Raw genomic sequence first — 22,783 nt, 5'->3', positions numbered from 1 at the left:
TTTTTCTGAAATAAATAACTCCCCTTATTTTAATGCATTCTTGATCGGGATGCCATTATACTTTTTAGTATTACACCTATTATCCATTCGCTGGAAATTTTTTTTTTTTTTTTTTATTCTTTATTTAGGTGTTTTTTTAATTCTAGATTAAGTTCAACACCGATTCGCTGGAAATGATCCATATACTCTATCATCCTTAAACTCAGCAATTGAGTAAAATTGTAGTGCTATCTCTTTTATCGTCGTATTAGGCTCTTCGGGAAGATTAATGCAGATTAAAATTTGAGACCTTCAAGAAAATATGGGCTAATAAGCAGGGTTTGCAGAAATCGCTCTCAATAGATAACGAACAACGATAAAAGTAAAACCTGTTCCGAATCATAACAAGCCATGTTAACAAATCTATCAAACTTGTATTCATTCATTTCATTTATTTAGTTTACATCTAAACAGATAACACTGAATCAACAATTTGACGCCACAATACACGGTTCGAGGCCGCATCTCTCCATCCTCGGATACGCCCCACGCTCGCCAAGTCGTTTTGCACCTGGTCTGCCCTTCTCGCTCGCTGCGCTCCACGCCGTCTCGTACCTGCCGGATCGGAAGTGAACACCATCTTTGCAGGGCTGCTGTCCGGCATTCTTGCAACATGTCCTGCCCATCGTACCCTTCCGGATTTAGCTACCTTCTGGATACTGGGTTCGCCATAGAGTTGAGCGAGCTCATGGTTCATTCTTCGCCGCCACACACCATCTTCTTGCACACCGCCAAAGATGGTCCTAAGCACCCGTCTCTCGAATACTCCGAGTGCTTGCAAGTCCTCCTCGAGCATTGTCCATGTTTCATGTCCCGAGAGGACGGGGGCAGCAGGGACCATGTCCAAGGGCTTGACGACCCCTCCCCAGCCGTCTGTGAGTCAGGGGGTTCTGCCTAGGAGGTGGTGGGGTTAACAGGGGGCGCTGTTAATTCCCTCCCAAAAACCACATATCCGCAAGCAAACCTTATCAAGCGACCGTGTGCCGCTTAAAGCATACAAGCCCCTAACCCCGAATCCCAAGGTGTCAGGCGACCCGTGCCGAAGGGATGAATGGCCTGGGGGGTGAAACAATTAGCCAGGTCATTAACGGAGCCTGTGGAGGTTCCACAGAGTGAGGGCTGCTTCGGCGGCAAGCGGGTGGCAGTGGGTGGTACCCACACACCCCCAAGTGGTGCACATGTGGTGCAAGCGAATGGGAGTTGGGGGTATTACTCGTAATACCCCCACAGAATGAGGGACCGAGTGTATGGGTGAGCATACAAGTAAGTCTCGCATGGTACGCATGGTCGGTAGTGTTAGAATGACTGAAGTCTGGTGAGGCCTGGCAGGAGTGTCGGGGGGCAGATACCTCTGCGGCACCTCAGAAGTAGGGGACACGAAAGTCTCGCTGCGTCTGGCAGGAGTGTCGGGGGGTTGATGCTTCTGCGGCTCCTCAGAAATCGGAGACATGTAAGGTAAGTGGTGCGACCCCGTTCCAGGATGGGGAGACCACCACATTGGCTGAGGACTACCTGGGCTTCGAAATGTCAATGGGTGGGTGCTGCCAGCAAAGTACCTAACGGGGACCTATTGGCAGGATCAAAGCCTGGGTAGGTGAGTGTTAGGCACGCTTGACGTGCCGGGTGTTCCACGCCCAAACGATGCATGGGAGGTGCACAGAGTGGATAAAATGGGGGAGGGGGTATTACAACCCCCACTGAGTGAGTGACTGAATGTCAAAGAGAGTGGTGCACAAGTGGTGCAAGCGATTGGGACTGAATGTATGAGCGAGCACACAAGTTAGACTCGCATGGTACGTATGGTCAGAGTGGCTGCTTAGGCAGTAGTGTGATCCGGCTGTCAGGGACGGAATGAGTGAAGTCTCGCTAGGCCTGGCAGGAGTGTCGGGGGCAGATACCTCTGCGGCACCTCAGAAGTAGGGGACACGAAAGTCTCGCTATGACTGGCAGGAGTGTCAGGGGTTGATGCCTCTGCGGCACCTCAGAAATAGGAGACATGAAAGGGTCTGCCTCGTAGCTGAGGTAGGAGCGGCATAGGAGCCACCAACCTAGGGTCGCCTCCGGCTTGGTAGACAAGTGGTGCCACCCTGTTGTAGGACGGGGTGAACACCACACTGAGTGAGGACTGTCTATGTTGTGAGATGGCGGCATGGGGTACCTGTTAGTCCCTTGCAGTCATTCAAGCGGCATAGGCAGGTGAGTGTTGGGGCACATGTGGTGCCAGTATGTCTTGTGCAAATGTGTTGCATGGGGAGTGTCGAAGAGTTGAGGCGCATACGTGCACTTGTGTACATCATGGAGGGGGCGCAATGCCCAATAGTCATCCCCCCGAGAGGAAGGAGTTGGTTTTAGTGGGTCGGGAGTGGTGATCCCATCCCCACACTACCTGGGTTCGCCTCCCCAGGTGTCTGTTTGCAGATTTCCATTACCTTCGTTAAAAAAAAAAAAAAAAAAAAAAAAAAAAGAGGACAACCGGTCTTATAAGCGTCTTGTACATGACACATTTGGTGCGGTGGCGAATCTTTTTCGACCGCAGTTTCTTCTGGAGCCCGTAGTAGGCCCGACTTCCACAGATGATGCGCCTTCGTATTTCACGACTAACGTTGTTGTCAGCCGTTAGCAAGGATCCGAGGTAGACGAATTCCTCGAAGGTATCCCCGTCTATCGTAACACTGCTTCCCAGGCGGGCCCTGTCGCGCTCGGTTCCGCCCACAAGCATGTACTTTGTCTTTGACGCATTCACCACCAGTCCAACTTTTGTTGCTTCACGTTGCAGGCGGGTGTACAGTTCTGCCACAGTTCTGCCACCTGCCACCATGCCCATGTCATCCGCGAAGCAAATAAATTGACTGGATCTGTTGAAAATCGTACCCCGGCTGTTACACCCGGCTCTCCGCATGACACAATGTTGAACAACAGGCACGAAAGTCCATCACCTTGTCTTAGTCCCCGGCGCGATTCGAGCGAACTGGAGTGTTCGCCCGAACCCTTCACACAGTTTTGCACATCACCCACCGTTGCTTTGATCAGCCTGGTAAGCTTCTTCTATCAAACTTGTATACAAGTGCGAAAAAACAGAACCGGATAGGTAGCCTACAGAAAAATGGTGATTCTCGCTTTGTTTTCGCTCATTTCGTGTTGGTTACTACTGCACAGCTGTATAGAACTAAATGAAAATTCATCATCAGAGCCAGTGCTCCCCGCGTTTGGAGCTTTCTAAAAGAAATTTATCATGGGGTATAGCATCCAGAATCAGTTCTATATCATGACAGCTTGCGAAAAAAGTCTCTCGCGGTATGCTACATATCGTATATGTATACAGAGATGATAAGTGAGAAACTTGTTCTTTCTCGTTAGGATTCAATCCCTGCTAATAAGGCAGCCATCTTACAACCGATTTGGGAGAATTTGGTATAAATCGTTCCCCCGGGAATTCCTCCGGAAGTTCCTCCGGCAATTCATCCGGAAGTTCCCCCGGCAATTCCTCCGGAAGTTTCTCCGGAAGTTCCTCCGGAAGTTCCTCCGGAAGTTTCTCCGGAAGTTCCTCAACTTCCCCTACTTCGTCAATACTGCAACCTGCGTTCCGTACAGTATGGCCGGCGCAATAACTGACTCATAAATTACTCTTCCCAGCTGTCAGGTTGGTCGATGTTTCTTTAGGAAGTCCATCACGGCCTGGGAAACCCGAATAGCGTTCCTACAGCGGCCACTTACAATAGCGTTCCTATAGCGGTCCTCACAGTCAGTGGCCTTTCCAAGCGTGCCGTTAAATAAACACCCAAGTAACGCAAAGGCTCGGTATTTTTATAAGTTGTCCCACAGATGGTTATCTCGGAAACAGACTCACCATTAGGATTACGAACCAGAACTTAACATTTAGATTTGTTCAAAGTAAGAACCACATAGGACAAATACTCTACTAGCTTCTCCAAAATCAACTGCAACTCTGCAGGATCTCCAACAACTATTATGAGATCGTCCGCAAATGCGAGAATTAGGGGCAGCGTGATACGGCTCGTCTGGTTTAGGCGCAGAGTGCTTACTTCATCCGCAACAGATTCCAAGACCGATTCCGTTATAAGATTAAACAAAAAGGGGAAAAGAGGACAACCCTGTTTAATCCCGCGGGTTCACCTAAATGAACGCGACAGATGTCCCCTCCAGATTATTTGTTGTTGCTCTCCTCTTAAACATTCTAGAATCCGATTGATCAAGTGATCAGGCACTCCTTTTCTTATAAAACAAATATAGTATAGATAAAGTAGTAGTAAGCAAATATACTGGTTACCTCACCTCTCAAAATGGCAGATAATGAATCCAGATAAACTCGATCAAACGCTTTCTCGATATCTAAGGACATCATGAGAAGCGATTTTCCACCATTCCACCGCTCTTGCAAGAGGCGCTGAAGCAAATGTAAATGGTCTATGGTTGAACGTTCAGGTAGAAACGCGGCCTGATGCAAACCAATTGGTCCTACGATTTGCTGTAGTTTGCCCAACATCTAGGAAGCATAAACGTGTTGTAGAAGACATGAATTCACTTTTTTCTTCAGATGCGAATACACACGGTTTGTTGGAGCTGAATCCGTGGGCACTCGGTTCTCAACAATGTTGCACAACAGTAACTCATGGTCAGAGGCATTTGCAGGCATATAATACTGCATTTTCTGTAGATATAATCCAGAATGAAGACGTGTTAAAATGTGGTTGACCTGACTCTGAATTCTCCCAGTAGTCCAGCTCCACATAAAGCTGTTGTTGGAGTTGAACTGGATTGAGCAGGAATAGTCTTATTTGATTACCATTTTCGTTGAATTGCTGGTGGCCAGCATATGGTCCAATAAACTGGGCGTCATCAGCGGACAATGAAACGCAGCTTAAGTGGCTGTTGAAATCCCCAGCAATTAACAATCGCTGTTGATTTGGAACTTGTGACAAAAGCCAACCAAGACTTGAAAAAAATCTATCGGCGTTGGAGTTCGGTCCCTGTACGTTGATAAGCGTCAAGCTATAAGTCTGAGAATTGACCTATTAAAATATTAGTATAAATTAGAGATTTTTTTTTATTTCTTGAAATAGCCTATCAAATAACTTATATCAATTTTCTGCGCATAGGGGCCATGATTACTATCTTATTGTAGCTTTATATCAAACCCAAGCCGAATCAAAACCGCTAATCCACGCTTCTTCCTAGAGGCAGCCAGTCCTCCCATAAACCAGCTATAATTCGAAGTGGTCGTTGACTGGCACCTGTCAGGTATCAGGTATCAGAACGTCAGCTCAGGATGCACGTTCCCCTCAATTTGGGAGATTTGTGCCATCGCCTTCACTGGCCTTTCTCATCATTTACCTGACGGAAAAGGAAGTGAAAAGGGGAAAGGAAGAGGAAGTGAAGTTGGAAAGGAGAATGAAACCATTTATAGGAAAGCCAATTATGTAGACTCACACGCATTCAGCTAGGGACTAAAGATAGGTCACAAAAACATGGGTGTAACATAGGAGAGGTCACAAAAACAGAGGATGTAACAATGGACGAACGTCAAAGACGAAACACAGAGTGCACTGTGAAAAACGCATAATGCGAATCCATATAGGTGGCAATTTGTTGAAAACTAAGTAAAACACATATTCATAACCCCACTCTTATTTAACCTCACGTTGAGATTGAACAAGAGTAGCCGAAGCCGAACGTCAAGGACGAGACACAGAGTACACTGTGAAAAAACGCATAATGCGAATCCATATAGGTAACATACACAAAGCACATTGTAAAAAAACGCATAATGCGAATCCATATAGGTAACATACACAAAGCACATTGTAAAAAAAACGCATAATGCGAAACAATTTGTTGAAAAATAATTAAAACACAAATTCACAACCCAACTCTTATTTAACCTCACGATGAGGTTGAATAAGAGTAGCCAATTATCTCGGAGAAGTAAAAAGTCAACTACGCCATAGCTCCGGTTAGCGCAGCGAGGGCAAAAATACTGTGAAGGGGGCCCTGGTGCTTCACAGGCTCCGTTTGCGGTTAGGTTCTTATTAGACCCCCCCTAATCATTCATTCGTAGGCACGGTAAGCATAAAGCCGCATCACACCGAAAATTAGGGGTCACCTGTATGGTGGACTTTTACCACTGGAACAGGCAATCCGTAATGTTATTCTTAGCCAGATAACCAGCTGCCGACACCACACGGCTATCTAGGCTGTTCGTGGAGAGAAGTTGACATTGACTTTACGTCAACTCTCAATGTGGCCGAACAGCCGAACAACATGAACCAGCTATAACTCGAAGTGGTTGTTGACTGACACCTAAGGTTTATCTCCTGTAATACAGCCAAATGTACTCCCTTTTCCAATAGAACAGTGTCGATAGAGTCGCGTTTCATATCGTTCCTACATCCGTTGACGTTCCATGAGCTATAGGCTCAGTTATGTAGAGTAGAGTGGGGCAAGAGTACGCACTTAGTTTTCAATCGATCATGTGGCCCTTATGAAGCAAGCTTCTGCATATCAAATCAGTGTCGATGATTCATATACTCTTCCTTTATGTTACCCAGTGGAAAAAATATTGAAATTATTGAGATTCGTTTTAGTAGAACCCTTATTGCAAGACAAGTGAAAAACGCACTCTTACCCCACCGGTGGGGTAAAAGTGCGCATCGGGTGGGGTAAGAGTACGCATTTATCCAATCATGTGCTTTAAGTATATATTAACACAAATAAGAGTTAATAACATTTAATTGATGTTTAATGAGCATATATTACGGAAAGTTTAAAGATTACGTAACTCTTAAAGGGGGGAAGGGGTCCTAAAAATGTGCACTTTCATACGAAAAACCATTGTTTTTTATATATACAAAAAACTACAGAGGTAAAAATATATATCAGGTTTCGCGGGGCGTATACAAAGGCATTTTCCTTAAAGAAAGTCCACCAATCACGTAACGTAAAATTTGGCTATTTCATCACCTCACCCCCCTCCTTACACTATTTGTATGAATCCTCTAAAAATTATATGGATCGTCACACATCTCGCAACCCCTCCCAGCTAAACGTTGCGTAATTTATGAATGTTTCTTTTGATTAAATGAAATTATTATTTAGATGAAATTGTGTTTTCGTACTATGTTTAGGTGTACAACAAGTCCTAATACAATTTCATTATTTCGCTTCAGTACTTTGTTAGCTAATTCCTTTCTAACACCGAATTACTTCAACTTATCCTAAAAATTTTTCGAATTCTGTCCCTTTTTTCTTAGTTGTGGATCTTTACGCTTTGGAAGAAGTCTTATTTCGGCCGGAGATACGGGTTTGACATCATAACTTGAAGATTCATATGCGTACTCTTGCCCCACCGGTTCCTGCGTACTTTTACCCCACAGTCCAAAAAATTATTCAAGTAATGGTTTTGACTACTTGGAAAACCAACCGGATTGGTGTTCTGTACCATAAAGAACCCTATACAATAGGTTATCGAAATGGTATAATGTTCACCTGATTGAACGTATATATTAGAGTGGGGCGCAGTTGTATGGGAAAACGCAAACTTCGTCCGATCAAGTGAGATCAAGGTTTTTCTGAATCGTTTTGGGACCCCAATCAACTGTGCAAAATATGGGCTCGATTGGTTGCGACCCCGCATGCCGCATCGCGTTTTAAATTTACATGGAGATTAGCATGGAAAAATGTACTTTTTTACATTTTTGCTCTTAGCGGCTTCTATTTATCATCAATCACGTGACTCAATACGTTGGCATATAGCCTGGAAGATCCCGAAAGACTTTGCCGAAGAAGGCACGCAGCTGGAAGGTCTACAAAAAATGTTATTTCGTTTTGAAAATTTATTGCTTAAACCATATGCAAGAAATCAATGTTTCTGCCATCACTACCGGACAACCTGTAATTGTCAGAGGGCAAAACCCATTTTCCTTCTAGTCGGAATTTTTACTTTGTGAAATCATTCCGAAAATCTCCCATTAGCTCCAAAGTCCTATAAAATCAATAATTTTGAAATAACACTCAGTTAAATTATTGCTCCACGTAGTTCAGCAGTGCTGGCAGAATAAATGATTTTTTGCATATGGTTTGAACACTCAATCTTCGAAGCGTTATAACTTTTTTCGTGGACGTCCCAGCAACGTGCCTTCTTTAGCAAAGTTTTTCGGCATCCTTTGGGTTATACTTTAACGCAATGTGCCACTTGGTTTACGATGAACTGAAACCTCTAGTAGTAGAAATGCAAAAATATACGTTCTCCCATACTAATTTCCATACAAACTTCAAACGCAATGCGGAAAGCGAGGAAGCAACCAATCGGTCCCAAATTCTGCACAGTTGTTCAGGACCCAGAATGGCTTCGAAAAACCATTGATTTGAAAAAATGACCATGACGCCCCACTCTAGTATATATGGTAATGAAATACTAGTTGCGGAAATCCAATTATTTTTAGCAAAATGACCAAAAAGTTATCTAACTCCATATCTCCCTTGTTGTTTATTCAAATCGTTTACAATTACACATGATAATAGTTGGCCAGAATACCTGTCAAACTGATGCAGTGCCGCTAGTTTATCTTTTTTTATTACTTCAAAAAATCGAAAACGTACTCTTACCCCACGCGCACTCTTGCCCCACTCTACTCTACTCGTAATAGCAGTTCAGCTCAACTGGACGAATACTATTACTCTGTCATAATGGGTCCTATTACACCCATTGTCATCATCCAGATCGCGATAGTATACATGATAACGCGGCGGTGGATGGATTTCGGAATTAGCAGGCAGAAATTCAAATTCAGCATCGTTCTGGTGAACAACAATAATTACTCCATAGTGATTAGAAAGAGCAGCCAATGATTCAGAACCTCCCCAATAGCCAGGCTGCTTCAAGCTCTCCAAATACATTCCTATTTATCTTTCAACAGGTACATCCAAACGGATTAGCTCACACGCCATTGAGGTTAGGGTCGGACGATAAAAGTCTAGATCCGACAGCATGGCATCGACTGCAAGCAATAGGGTTTGAACATAGGATTTTGAGATGTAATACCAAAAATTTGATGAACTAATGAACCAAACAAACAGTTTCCATCGAGTGGTATTTTCAACAACCAATATTGGGCCCTTTTTTTCGAATCGCGTCCATTGTTAACAAGTTTCTGCACAAACACGGTACTTTTCCACTAAACGGTTTGATAACACAAAATGAAAATCAGAGGTACATAAGCATGTGTGTGTGTAAGACACAATGAGAGATGGTGTATGTTACGCATTATGTTAATATTGGTTAAAATCATGATTAGGTGAAGGAGGGGAAAAGAATGAAAGAAGCATAAGCGGCAGCAAACAAAACAAATAAGGTTAGGACAGATAGACTGTATTTAAACGCATGATGGAATAAGCTCCATCATCCGTAATATTTTCAAGTGGATTCTCATTACACGCTCTTAGTTTTTATACACCTTTGCTGGGAAATAACCCTTATAATATATTTATATATATTTTTATGGAATATATTTTGAACAATCGATGTTTCTTAAACCGACAATTATTTATTCTATCTAGTTCCACCACAAAGATTGGATTCAAATTGAGTAGTAAGTGGAATAACATATGAAGATATTTCAATAACCACGCTTATTATAGTTTTCTTATCGCTTTAACCTTTTCTTATTTTATTTTTCACTAGACTGTCCCAATAATCACCACTGGTATAGCTCTATTATATTGGTTCTAGCACTCGCTAAACCGGAAACGGACGCGAAATCGTTTCCATACTCATTCCATCGCCTTCCATCCCTATCCTAACTTCAATAGTCTTTAAGCGGCAATCCGTTAACCAAGACGAACCTTTGCCATTAAATACAAATTTCCAAATCCATAAAAACCCGCATGAGTCCGCACTAGTGTAGAGGTATATTCGGCTAGTGGCCGCGGGCAAATGCATCATCAATTCCTTCCTTTTCCCTACATTGATCTGCATTCTGACGTGGCAGGCGCCAGTATTGTCAAACAAATGAGATCACCAGTACTTGTACATTGAAGATGAATGTTAATCCCAAGCAATCATCTGTTGGTTCCCTGTACAAATACAGCTGGTCTGGCAATAATGGAGTAGCAACTACGGGTGATCAATCAAGCTCAAGCAAGCTCTTCTGAAGACGTCAAAACTCTAGCACTGACGATTTTCGAGATATTGATTTATGTAATGAAATTTGACGCATCCGACCGAGGGGCAGCAGGGACTATGTCCAAGGGCTTGACGACCCCTCCCCATGGCCACTGCGAGTTAGGGGGCCTGCCTAGGATGTGGTGGGGTTTGACAGTGGGCTCTGTTAAACCTCTACAAAAAGCTGCATTTGTCTATAAGCAGGCCCTATCAAACCCAGTCAACACATGAACGTATATGGTGTCGTGTAGGATGCTGAAGTGCAGGCAATAGGAGTACTTCTCCACATTTATATATCGTCTCCAATTTAGCATCCTGTATTGCACCATGTGCGATTTTATGTAGACTGGGAAGCGATCGTGTGCCGCTCAAAGCACACAAGCCCAACACGAGTGCCAACCGGCACATCAGGATTAATACCAGTGAGATCCTGATTACGGTATACTGGTCACGGCAAGCGACACACACATGCGAGCGCGAAAGTAATGAAAAATAAACGGCATGTAAAATGAACGTAAATTTACATTCTTATTTAACCTCAAATAGAGATAAAATAAGGGTTGCTGAATGACATTAGCTTTCCGATTACTATCAATTACTTTCAATCTTAATCCTGTTTCTTTTTTATTTTTCTTACGTTAAAAAAATGATGACGTGGGCGCCTAATCCGAAATTCAAATGAACAATCGCTCACTTTGAGCGATTGATTGTTTATTCTCGCGAAGAATGAACAATTGAATAAGTTAGGGAAACGCTAATACTGCTGTGTAGGTTGCATAGGTCACATCACTTTCCATGGTGAATCCCTATCTATGTTACTGATTACCCCGCCCAACTAACACTACTTCCTTCCCGTGGTAATTGTGGAGATGCAGAGGTATTCTCGGTCTCTAGTAGCAACAATTACCACACACTCACATTCCCTCCCTTTCCCAACTGACTGTAAGGACTTGGCCGACGCCGTTATTGATCAACATTTTCGAGCTGCTGAAACGTGCACTTCGAGAATAGTTAGTAAATCCCAACTACTATTCACTTGGATCGTAGTGCAATTTGCACCAGTTCTGATCAATCACGGAGTAGCAACCATTGATATGTACAGTCAGTCTAAGCTAAGCTAAGCTAAGCTAAGCTGAAATTTGACGCATCCGACCGTTCCCTAGTAACATTTTGGTTTCATACTGGTTTTATTAACATTCTTATAGATTAAATTAAAATCTTCAAGAGCCTCATAAAACTCAAAATGTTACTTGGGACTCAGGGATGTTATTGATCATTTAGTAATCTGCGCTGCAGCTCCTTTATTAGTGAAATTCAAACAACGAGCTGTTAAGTAGAGTTGTAGATAAACCTTTGCACAAGAAGTCCACCATACAACACATTCTGAAATGTTGCCTCTGGAATGAGTTATTGACAAACTACTAAATGATCGAACGCAGATTACTAAATGATCGATAACATCCTTGTGGGATTGTGCACCCTGGGGTATAGTGTATCCATTGTACTTGTCACACAAGACACATACTAATACAATGCAATGGCGGGCAAAGAAAAGCTTTGAATTAATAACTGAGGAAATACTGATAGAATACTAAGTTGAAAAGCATGCTAAGTTCTAGTTGGAATGTAAAGCCATTGAACAAGACTCGAACAGCGCTCCCAGAGGATAACGCGTACGTAGTTTTCGAAAGAAAAGTGCTCCGTTCAACTTATGTTAGTGGTCCGTACACTTATTACGTAAATACTTATGGGGTCTGTCATTTTTTTTTGCCGCTCCGTATAAACAAGAAATAATTTGTATGGGAAAAATCTTACAAAAGGGGGGGTTGTCGAAAAACCCATAAAAAATGCTTACGTAAATAGTGTACGACCCCTAGGGTTCAGAGGGATGAAGGTACATGAGAAGGCGAATAAACTACGAATTGCATCAGCTGTTGAGAGAACTATCCATCGTTCACACCGCGAAAATTGAACGACTGCGGTGGTCTGGGCATGTTGGAAAATGGTTTCACATAGCGTTTCTTCCGGAACAAAAAACGAGGTGCGCAGCAAAAATCGTGGATCTATCAGGTGTAACACGATTTTTGAACCCTACGTAGGCTACGTGGATGGCAACGTGCAGCCATGACCGAGTGGAATGACGACTCCACTTTGGCCTTATTCCGAAGAAAAAACAATAACGATTCACACCACCCACGAAACAAAAGTTGAAATAAACCATTCGTGTTATAATTAATCTTCCGTATCACAGTCATCGTCCTCTCATTTCGATTCCGCTATTAATTTTGTTCTATACTCTAATTACCAAAATCGCGCACCAACAGTAGCCATGAGATTTATTTTTTCGCAGAACAAGCCCCACTACTGCGAAGTTTCGGCTGCACAAATGGGATTGAATGTTGTTTTAACCTTCCTAACGTGTTCAAGTCAATATGATCCGAATAGCACTTTCAAAATGTTTTAACTCTTAACGCAACAATGAGAACATATGATACGTCTTGACTTTTCCTATTTCGTGGAAAACTACATATGTTCTTGAGCGTTGACCTACTTTGTACGACGTTCCTGAAGGCAACCAATGGTATCCGTAAATGCCTTTAAAGGCCATGGGTACTGACTGACAAAGCAAGATGAAGTACAGAATCGACAGTTACAGCCAGCGAGCGACAAGTATGAAATCGTATAGAAATTTAAAAGTAAGTAGAGGGTCATTGAGAAACAACGATTATAAAGATTTTAAATTCCTCGGTGACCCATGTCCTGCTTAAAATGAGGTACACTGGGGGAAGTGGAAAAAGGGGGTAAGTGTAAAAATCGACTCGAAAAATTGGAATTGTACATACTTTACAGTTTTTACCACATCATAACATTATGCAAGAATATACTTTGATGCTCACACTAATACTATGTTGAAATTTGTATAATACATACACTGACACGGTTAACGCCAGAATTGTAATTTTAGGTTTCGCGAAAAGTTGATTTTTGCATTCATAAAACCAATGCTTATTTGCACCAATTGTTCTTTTTTCAAGTGAATTCATATCACAGGTGGCCATTATAATACAATTAAACTAATCCCATTCAATTGGTAGTGGTTTGTACCAAGAAAGCAAATAATTCAAAGATTTTACACTTACCCCAGGTATCAAACACTGCGGGGGAAGTGGATAATGTTCTAATTATGCATTTTTTTTTCTTCCTCTAGGGTTTATTTCGATAGCTGTGAATCTTAATATGTTCCTTCTTTGTTATCATTGTGATTCCAGTGGTGATTGGACTCATATAAATGAAAAAAATGACTGATTAATCCACCTATCGGTATTGATGCCTTTTTCATGTTTTACATATGAAAAAATGTATAAGAAAGTTAAACATAGCACTGATAAGTAAATATATTGTATAATTCACATTAATTTTTATTCATAACAAGTTTCGCCGTTGAATGCAATTTTTTACAAACAAATTGGTTAAGGACAAGTGCTTAAGAATAGCTGATAATTTTATACGTGCTTTGCGCACACACATACATACAAATACGCACATACAGACATCATTTCAATTCGTTAAACTAAGTTGATTAGTTTATAACCCTGTAAGTCCCATTTTTCCTTTAAAAAGTTCATCTTTGGGGCGAACATATAGACTTTACGTACACTTAGTGTTCGAGAAGGCAAAACCAGCCCTCCCCTAGCTATTACGAGAATTCCTTGAGGATCTATTCCGTTAAGGTAATGAAATTATTCCACAAAAAATACTCAGAGCAATTATCGTATTGATTTTAGTTATATATAACTACTCATCACTATTGAAGGTCAAGGGAACATGGGTTTTCCACTTACCCCATCCTACTAGGGTAAGTGTAAAAACAACTCCTAATTTAAAAATCTATTTCCATAAATTTCAAGCGACCAAAATAGTATGAATTACCGCACAGTTGGTGCAAAATTGACTGTTTTTGATAGCCCATTTTGATTGAACGCATTTAAATCATTTAAACTGGTTTTACACTAATTCAAACATGCAATATCGATTTTTCCTTTTCCACTTCCCCCAGTGTACCTTATACATCTACTGGAAAATAGTCCAAGTGGCTGAATCACTAAACGCACCTGGAGCAAATTGGCAGAGGTCAACTACCACAATAAATCAACAATGAATTAATGAATTGTCTGATTGAGAAGACCTTTCAATAAAAGGTGATTTAAATGAATAAAAATTAACCGTACAACTTTTTCAAGACATTAAAAAATGATCATTACCAACTACTTTTTTCCTAAGAAAAACTAGATGAAGCTGAACGAGAGGGGAGAAATTCAACAAAGGAATATGTAGAAAATTCCAACGGATAAATTATATTAGCATGTCTGACCTCCATAACTTAGATCCACCTTTGTCGATAGCCGTTTGGCCCTAAACTACGCACATTCTTCTCCATTATGAGCCCGTGTAATAATAGGCCATAACCTTTCACGAGCTAATTAATTTATATCTGCTGATACGATGCAAAGCCCGCAGCTAAGCTGGAACAACCAGCGCAGGAAAACCAACAAAGTTCCCGGCTAATCACAGTGCTTTGGCAGCTGAATGGGCGCAAAATAGCCATCTATGAATATTAAAAAGGGGCGGCTGCCGGCGTGTTACCATCCTCAGAGTCACCCCTGCTAGGACGGCGATCCTTTGTGTCGTCCGGGCCGTCATAATTCCTTGTAACCTCTAATCGGTTTCGTATATCGGAAGCTCTTGAATAAATCCTTACCCGCTTTCAGCGTTCCTTTTCGGTTGAGCTACCAGGAGTTTTCGACGGTGCATTTCTCTCCAAACGACCGATAATGAAACGTTTCATGGGCTCAGATTGCCACCCCGACAATTATGCCAATCCTGTAAAGTGGTGAATAATTGACGCATAAATCGGAACAAAGCGCTCCCTCCTTTCCCCCGTGGGCGTAAAGCGTTGCGGAAATAGTGAGGCTGGTCGATTATGTGGTAACGTGCAAAACAGCCGTAAATTCCAGCTCGTGCAGTGCTTAGGAGTAGCTCGCCGTTTACTCCACTGCTGTCAGGATCATAATTTTACAAGTTGGACGGAAACCCTCCCCCTCGCCATTAATCACTCACTAGTTTACTTATGTAAATTCTATTCACTTAGTCACAATACAACCAACGCCATCTGTTGCCTGCGCCAGAACGTAGGCAACGTTCATGTTTCCGTGCATTTCGCAGAAGCGAAGCGTATTTACGTTACAAAGCAGCACCGACCGCAAAAATGAATTTGTAATTACTGTTGCTATTGGGGATGAAATTTTTTCTTCAAAATGGAGTGACGTGACGTGACGGGGCGGGCGGTTGAATATTCGCTCTAGAATTTGAATGGGGTTTGGTCACCGCAAAACGGGATGCTATATTTCCATGATGCAGCATGACTGTTGGAATCTAGTTTGACGCGGACAGGATGTGCAGTGAAATGTAATGAGTGAGCTGCAGCTGATAGGATAGGATGTTATTAAATAACGACATCGACTATGGAAACCAACCACAGGCATATTGTGCTTTTGATTAGTTTTTCGGGGAATTCGGGAAAACGTTAAAATGCTCGCCATTGCACAGTTGATTATTTACTGGGATCAGAGTACAGATGAGCGCAGATCATTATTAAAAAATCAGAGCTTCGTCGCGAGTTTGATATCCTTATCGACGGCAAATCTGAACGTGTGTGAAAAGCCGCGGTAAGATGCGCGGCTACAAAACAAGACCATGCTGAAGGTGGATGGGTTCGATTCCCGGTCCAGTCTAGGCAATTTTCGGGTTGGAAATTTTCTCGACTTCCCGGGCATAAAAGTATCTTTGTGTTAGCTTTATGATATACGAATACAAAAATGGTAGCTTGGCTTAGAAACCTCGCAGTTAACAAATGTGGAAGTGGTTAATGAATACTTAGCTATGAGGCGGCAATGTCCCAGTGGGGGATGTAATGCCAAGTATATAAATTAAAAACTCACGGTGACTAAAACCTCAAAAAAACTTAATATATTTGTTATATTTGGCTTCAATGTGATTTTTAAAATTTAATTTTTGAACAGAAGTTCTAAATATTTAGCTTCGCTAGACCAATTAATTGGAACCCCATTCAAAGTGAGAAATGTTTGCTAGAAGGTTTCAAATAAGAAGCTCTCGGCTTACATGGGAAAATTATAAACTGAGTTTTGGAAGCATTCGGGGAAATTTTCCATTTTTGTAAGTTAGTGGAAAAAATATCCAAACTTTTTTGCAATCTACTACAAATGACACGAAGCTTTGTCCTTCAGCAGAAAGGCCCGTGTCATCTGCAAACAAAGTCAGAAGTAAAAATGTTATATAGTATGAGCCCCAGTGTACTGCCTTCTAACATTTGTGAAATAAATTAACCATAAAGGATAAAGATGCCTTTCATATTTTTAAATTTTCTAGTAATAGATTTCGCTTCATCCAAATTAGTTTAATTCATCCAAAAAAATTAATTCATCCCAACGAAGGGTCAAAAACATTCTCTTGATTGAGAATGTCTTCGAAGCTCCGTGTAACCTGATCCTCAATTGGACTACTGAGACATTAAACTGAAATTATGGGAACTCTCAAACTGCTGAACAAGTTTTTGAGCCTTTTCGCCATTTGTTAATACAATTTTATTCCCTTTCTTAGCGCTCTTAGCGCTTAGCGAATTGGCTTTTGAGGTTTTTTAAAAGAATTTTCGTTAATTTGCAAAATGGTTTCAAACTGGGATCCAACTTTGAGACATGATTCCCAAAGTTGGCATAACGTAGTAGCTGAAGATCGTCGTTAATAATAATGGAGTTGAATTTAATTTTCATATTTAGGAATTGCTTCGACAATTAAATTTGTCAAAGATACGAGAGCATTATCAATATCACTTTTGGTATCGAGAGGAATATCAACATCAAAATTCCTATCGATATACGTTCCCAATCAGCTCTATGATAATTAAAATTAGAGTTGATTAGATTGTTAATGGCTTCCTGTAAGATTTCAAACGTCACAGGAAGGTGATCAGAGTCAAAGTCAGCATGAGTTACCAATTGGCCACACAGCTGACCTGAATCCGTTAAAACTAAATCAATTGTAGAAGGATTTCGACTGAAAGAAAAACAAGTTGGTCCATTGAATAGTATAATATCCCATAGAATGAACATCAAATAAAATTTTCCCTTTGGAATTGCTTTGAGCTTTATTCCATGAACGGTGTTTGGCATTGAAGTCACCAATTATGAAAAATTTGGATTTGTGGCGAGTTAGAAATTGATGATCAGCTCTCAACAAATTTATTGGCTGCCCATTGCACTGGAAAGTAGGCAGTAATAAAATAGTGTTGTGCAAAACAAATTTTCAGGAGGCAGAAATATGGTACATACTCCTCATCGATGGTTCACCTAACTTTTCTAATTGCCAATCGGCCATATAATTGCGATCAGTCGGTACCTCCTTCCTTTATTAAAGGAGGAGGTTGCCTTCGACCTTTTTCCCAATTCAGGTCACTGTCAATGCCTCTTGCCCTACCACGCGATGGCGTTCTGATCCATCCCTTAGTTCTTAGGACGAAAAGCCCTTCAGTGGTGGTCGAACGAAACGGGTTGTACTATTACAAACAAATACCATAGACAAACAGACATAACACATTGAACATTCACTCATCAAATCAGAGGGAGAAGGCGGGGCACTGAAGCCCTACCACGACATGTGCGACATCTGGATTTGTTTCTAAAATGTTAACAAAAGTGTTAATTCTCTATCACCTTTTTCTTATGGCGAGGGAATATTTTTGCACACTTTTGTTTTCGATATTTTATCATAATCAAACACTCAATCATGCAGCAATATAACGATTTGGTATGCTTTAGATACCTGCTTGATAATAGCGACTCGAAAAAGATTTAATTTGTAGTAACTAACCGAATACAAATATGTTCGCAATAACGATTGCGCCCTACTACCGGTTCTAAGCTTCGATGCAGAGTACACAAACTTTGTTCGCCAATGACAGGCGTACGGGGCCCTTGCATCAAATACATCGTCGTTCAAACACTAACGACATCTTTTGATTTTAGTTAGCTGAACAAACCACGAACCAGATGGCGGTAGTGTGCAAACGTCAAACTCGAGCAAATCCGATCCGCGCGACACGAGTGATTGATTGGCCAACTTATGGTTATTTTTTTAATTGACTCGGGGAATATTTTTCATCCCTCGCTTTGGTAAGCGGCTATTCAGCTTATTTTCAAAGGTTCAAACCTTCTAGGTTCCTTCCCAGTCCCTCCGGACTCCGCTAGATTCTCCAAAAAACCAGCTCTTTTCGTTCGCCGAGCTTTCCTTCGCTCAACGGGAAGTGCTCTACCGCAAAAATAGTATTCATCGATCTGATTAAACAAGCCTCGACCAGTCAAACTTTTTCCCGTCGATTGGCGGCTCAGCCACGTCATTCGGATCCCTAAAACCATGATCCCCTCCCGCGGACACTGCTGATTACCGACCTATCACGCTGGCCTCCTGTGTATCGAAGGTCGTCGAAAGGTTGGTTAACCGTAGATTGCGTGAAAAGCTTAAGGCTGACGAAAGATTCGGTTTCCTTTAACACGCCTTCCGTTCGGGGTATGATGCCAGTTTGTACTTCGCCGGATAGGGAGGTCCGGGGGGAGGTCCGTAGAATTCGACAAAAATTTTTTCTCCCCTTTTTTTTTGCTTTTCTTAGGCAACTTAGGTAGAATCTTAACAAGATCGCATAGCACAAATAACAGGGCCGCTCGATAGCGTATTGGTCAAGCGTTGATTGACAGCAGAATGCTTTACGTTCCAATCCGTGACTTGTCTAACACGCCAGGTGCTTGTCAACATACTTTTCCCAATCTTCAACCAGTACCTCCGCCTGGCTTCCGCACCTCTTTCGTCCACACCCGTTAAGGATACATGCGTAGAAGAAGGTGTCCTCCTATGTCCCCATCATGTGCAGGTGGCTATTTGCCAAAAATCATCCGCCACATTTAGAGACCACAGGATCCCTCGGCAGCCCTTACTTTGCATCGTTCAATGTGGAAAAACGATCCATAAATAACATCTGAATGTTCCATAAAACGCTACCATAAATCCATAAAATAGTTCGAGAGATTCCATAAAAAGTATTTTTATGGTCCATAAAACTTTGAAAAATGATCCATAAAAATTATATATTGACCCATAAAATTTCAAATTTGCGCAATTTATATCCTGATGATGATCCATAATTTCAGCCATATGATCCATAATTTTGGTCATATGATCCATAATTTTGATAATGTGATCCATAATGCTTGGAAAGAAGGCCAATGAAACTATATTAATTGGTCCACACATTTTATAAAATCTATGGATCATTTATCAAAATTTATGGATCATATCACCAAAACTATTGATCATTTAAACAAAGTTATGGATCAAATGACCAGAATTATGGATCATATGACTAAAATTATGGATCATATTACTGAAATTCTGGATCATCATCACGATAAAAAAATGCGCAAATTTGAAGTTTTATGGATCAAAATATAGTTTTTTATATATCATTTGTCATATTTTCATGGGAAAATAGCAAGAATTGTATTGTTTTTCTTGACCATGTTAATGGAACATATTTCCCAATTAATTGCTAAATTTTAGCTTAGTTATGGATCGAAAAATTATTCTTTATGGAATCTCATTAACTATTTTATGGATTTATGGTAGCATTTTAAGGAACATTCAGATGTTATTTATGGATCGTTTTCCAGTTTTTATGGATCCGTCTTTATCGTTTATAAGCAAAAGTATGTTTTGCCGGATCCCTCTCCTTGTTCAAACCCGAGCAGCACACATGTTGACCTAAGGTTTCTGTAACCCATATTCAACCGAAAATAGTCACATTTGAGTGACTGCAACCAAATCGGTCCGAATTGTACTGCAAGGGAGGGAATCGAATCCAACACATGATGGCAAGCATCAGTGTCCTCCCAGTGACTAGGGTCCATTGACGTGGATCAAGAAGCTGGCACTTCTTTACTGCCAACTTTACTGCCAACTCCATTGCAAGAGGGAAAACACGAATGTTCTATGAAGATCGATCTCCCAGCTGCTCCCAGTGTTTACTGAGATTAGGAACCATGAGCACCTCTACAGTACACTACACCGTCGACGGTTTCATTTAGAGGGAAAAGGTCGACGTAGGCGACGCAGCGTCTTCTCGGCGAGAATCGCATTTCCGTTTATTGCCGCTACTACTACTACTGCACTGCGACCACCCTAATCACCTAATGCTCCAAGTCCTTCTTGCTTGCTAACAGCAATTGAAGGCCTTGCACAAAGCCGCCGGCATATATCCGGTTCTCTGTTGAATATTGTTTTCGCGGTTCTTCTATCCAACAGTAGCAGTCATCTGGATACTGGGGTACACTGTGGAGTGCCAGGGTACGTCATTGAGGGCATTTTGGCTGGAGTCGGTTACCAAGGCCGGCGGTCAACTTCATCGGCTCCCTTGGCTGACCTTACCTACCTGATTGGTTACAGCATCAATATGCATATGCCTGACGTATTGAAGAGCTTTATAATCGTCGATCTAAGGCGATGTTCCTCCAGTTTCCCCGAACGGTTAGGGTCCCCAAGTCCGATTCAACAGCGTGCAGCCAGCGTGTTCGTGGTTTTCCATCAAGTCGCGGCATATATCCGGTTCTCTGTTGAATATAGTTTTCGCGGTTCTTCTATCCAACAGTAGCAGTAAGTGACCAACCCACTGAAGTCTGCCGTATTTGATACGATTCACAATTTTTCACTTTGTGCACTTGATACGGCTCGTGATTCATGTGTCTACGCCACACACTATTTTCTAGTTCCACTCAGAGTTAGGGTTGTCTCAGGAATACCGTCGATACCGGAAATACCGGTACTAAATGCCAATAAGAACCGGTACTTTCGGTACTAAAAAAGTAGTAAAATTTATTATGAATAAAATTAAAGCATGAAGGAAGTTGGAAAAAAATTCTCAAAAATGACAAATATTGTTTGAAACTACTTCACAATTTGAGAATTTTTTTTCTCAATTCAAATCAATGTTTCGAGAACAGTTTTATCAAAATATGCTGTTTTGATTAAAAAGGAAGATGAGTATCTTTTTTTTCTTATAGTCAACGACTTCAAAATCGATACCAGATCTCAATCAATCCAAATCTATCTAATAATAAGCACCTCTGAGCTGGAGTTGTAATTTATCAATAACATTGAATTAAGATGAAAGCGAAAAGCGTATTACATTTTGAGGCGGCTTTCATGATTTTTTTAAATGGAGAATCGTATACACATCAGAACTCGAATAATTACACAGGGGAACAAAATTTACCTTTTTGATAGTCCTCAGAACCAATTGATGTGTCTTCAGTAGATTTTGGCTAGCTGAATCCGAATCTGTCTACTAATATGCTCTGACACGTCCAAATTTTGAGATATAGCTAGATGAAGAAATTGGCATTTTTCGAAGGACTTTCATGTAGTATATAAACATAATTTTAGATCAATCAATTTCATCAGATATGCACGTTACAATTCAAATTGTTTTCAATTCGGTTTTTCTTGAATTTAAGTTCAGTGAATTTAATTAAATGTTCCATGCAAGTCCGTTTCAAAAACTTATATGCAAACGCCATATCCACCAGTTTGAAACTACCAAAAATTTACAAAACATGCGAGGAGCGGAACTGGGATATGAAAATGTAGAATGAAATATAGAGATACTAGTCAGTTTGTAAATCTATGTTTCATTCGACTTTTAATATCCCTTATTTTTCATTATATGCTCAACATTTATCCCCCTCTTAAAATGTTATTCCGCTCGGTTTCCGGTTGTTTTTTTTTTATCAATCTACTTCCAATGACCACACGAAATCTGTTATCTTGTTGCTTCCATCTTTTTGGACGATCTTACCATAATGCCATACAGCATGAAGGCTGTAACATGTTGAATAGCATACAAGTAGAGCCCAAGTTTTTTTTTTCTAACACATAACTTTGCATCTTAGAACATAACAAAGCTTGATAAAACTTAGTGAACTTTTTTTCCATTTCACTGTCATAGGCTGGACACAGGCACAGATAAAAGAAAATGCATTGGGATTATTGCAACATTCACGCAGTATTTTCAACGCGAATCAAATAACAAGTCCCCCACGCACGAGTAGATTGTTCACGTTTACCGGTTTCTGTTGCGTAGCTATCGCTTCGGCTTGTATGCAATCATACACAAGGACGATCAAATACAACTTATCGATTCGTTGATTGATTTACCTAATGGATTGTTTTTCCGCCCAAATTTTTATCATAGGAATATTGGAATGATCATAAATAGCAGGAATAATCATAACAATTAGAACTGCGTACAGTTCTCGTACTTGCTTTATTCGAATGAACATATGAAAGGAGCTTCAATTTACAGTAAATACACCATATCACTTGAGGAATTATTGAAAGTTTGTCGTGCCAGAGGAAATACAACATCATATTTACATTGATTAATAATTG

At 41.0% G+C, this 22,783-nt stretch overlaps 1 protein-coding gene across 2 annotated transcripts in view; it reads right to left on the bottom strand.

The window, feature by feature from the left end:
• The window catches only part of LOC134225421 (uncharacterized), an 850,799-nt gene that overhangs the window by 358,249 nt on the left and 469,767 nt on the right, over positions 1-22,783 (bottom strand). The window lies entirely within an intron of this gene.

This window comes from Armigeres subalbatus, chromosome 3 (genome assembly GCF_024139115.2).
Source record: "Armigeres subalbatus isolate Guangzhou_Male chromosome 3, GZ_Asu_2, whole genome shotgun sequence".
Taxonomy (NCBI): Eukaryota; Metazoa; Arthropoda; class Insecta; order Diptera; family Culicidae; genus Armigeres; species Armigeres subalbatus.
This window is presented reverse-complemented; position numbering and strand designations above follow the sequence as displayed.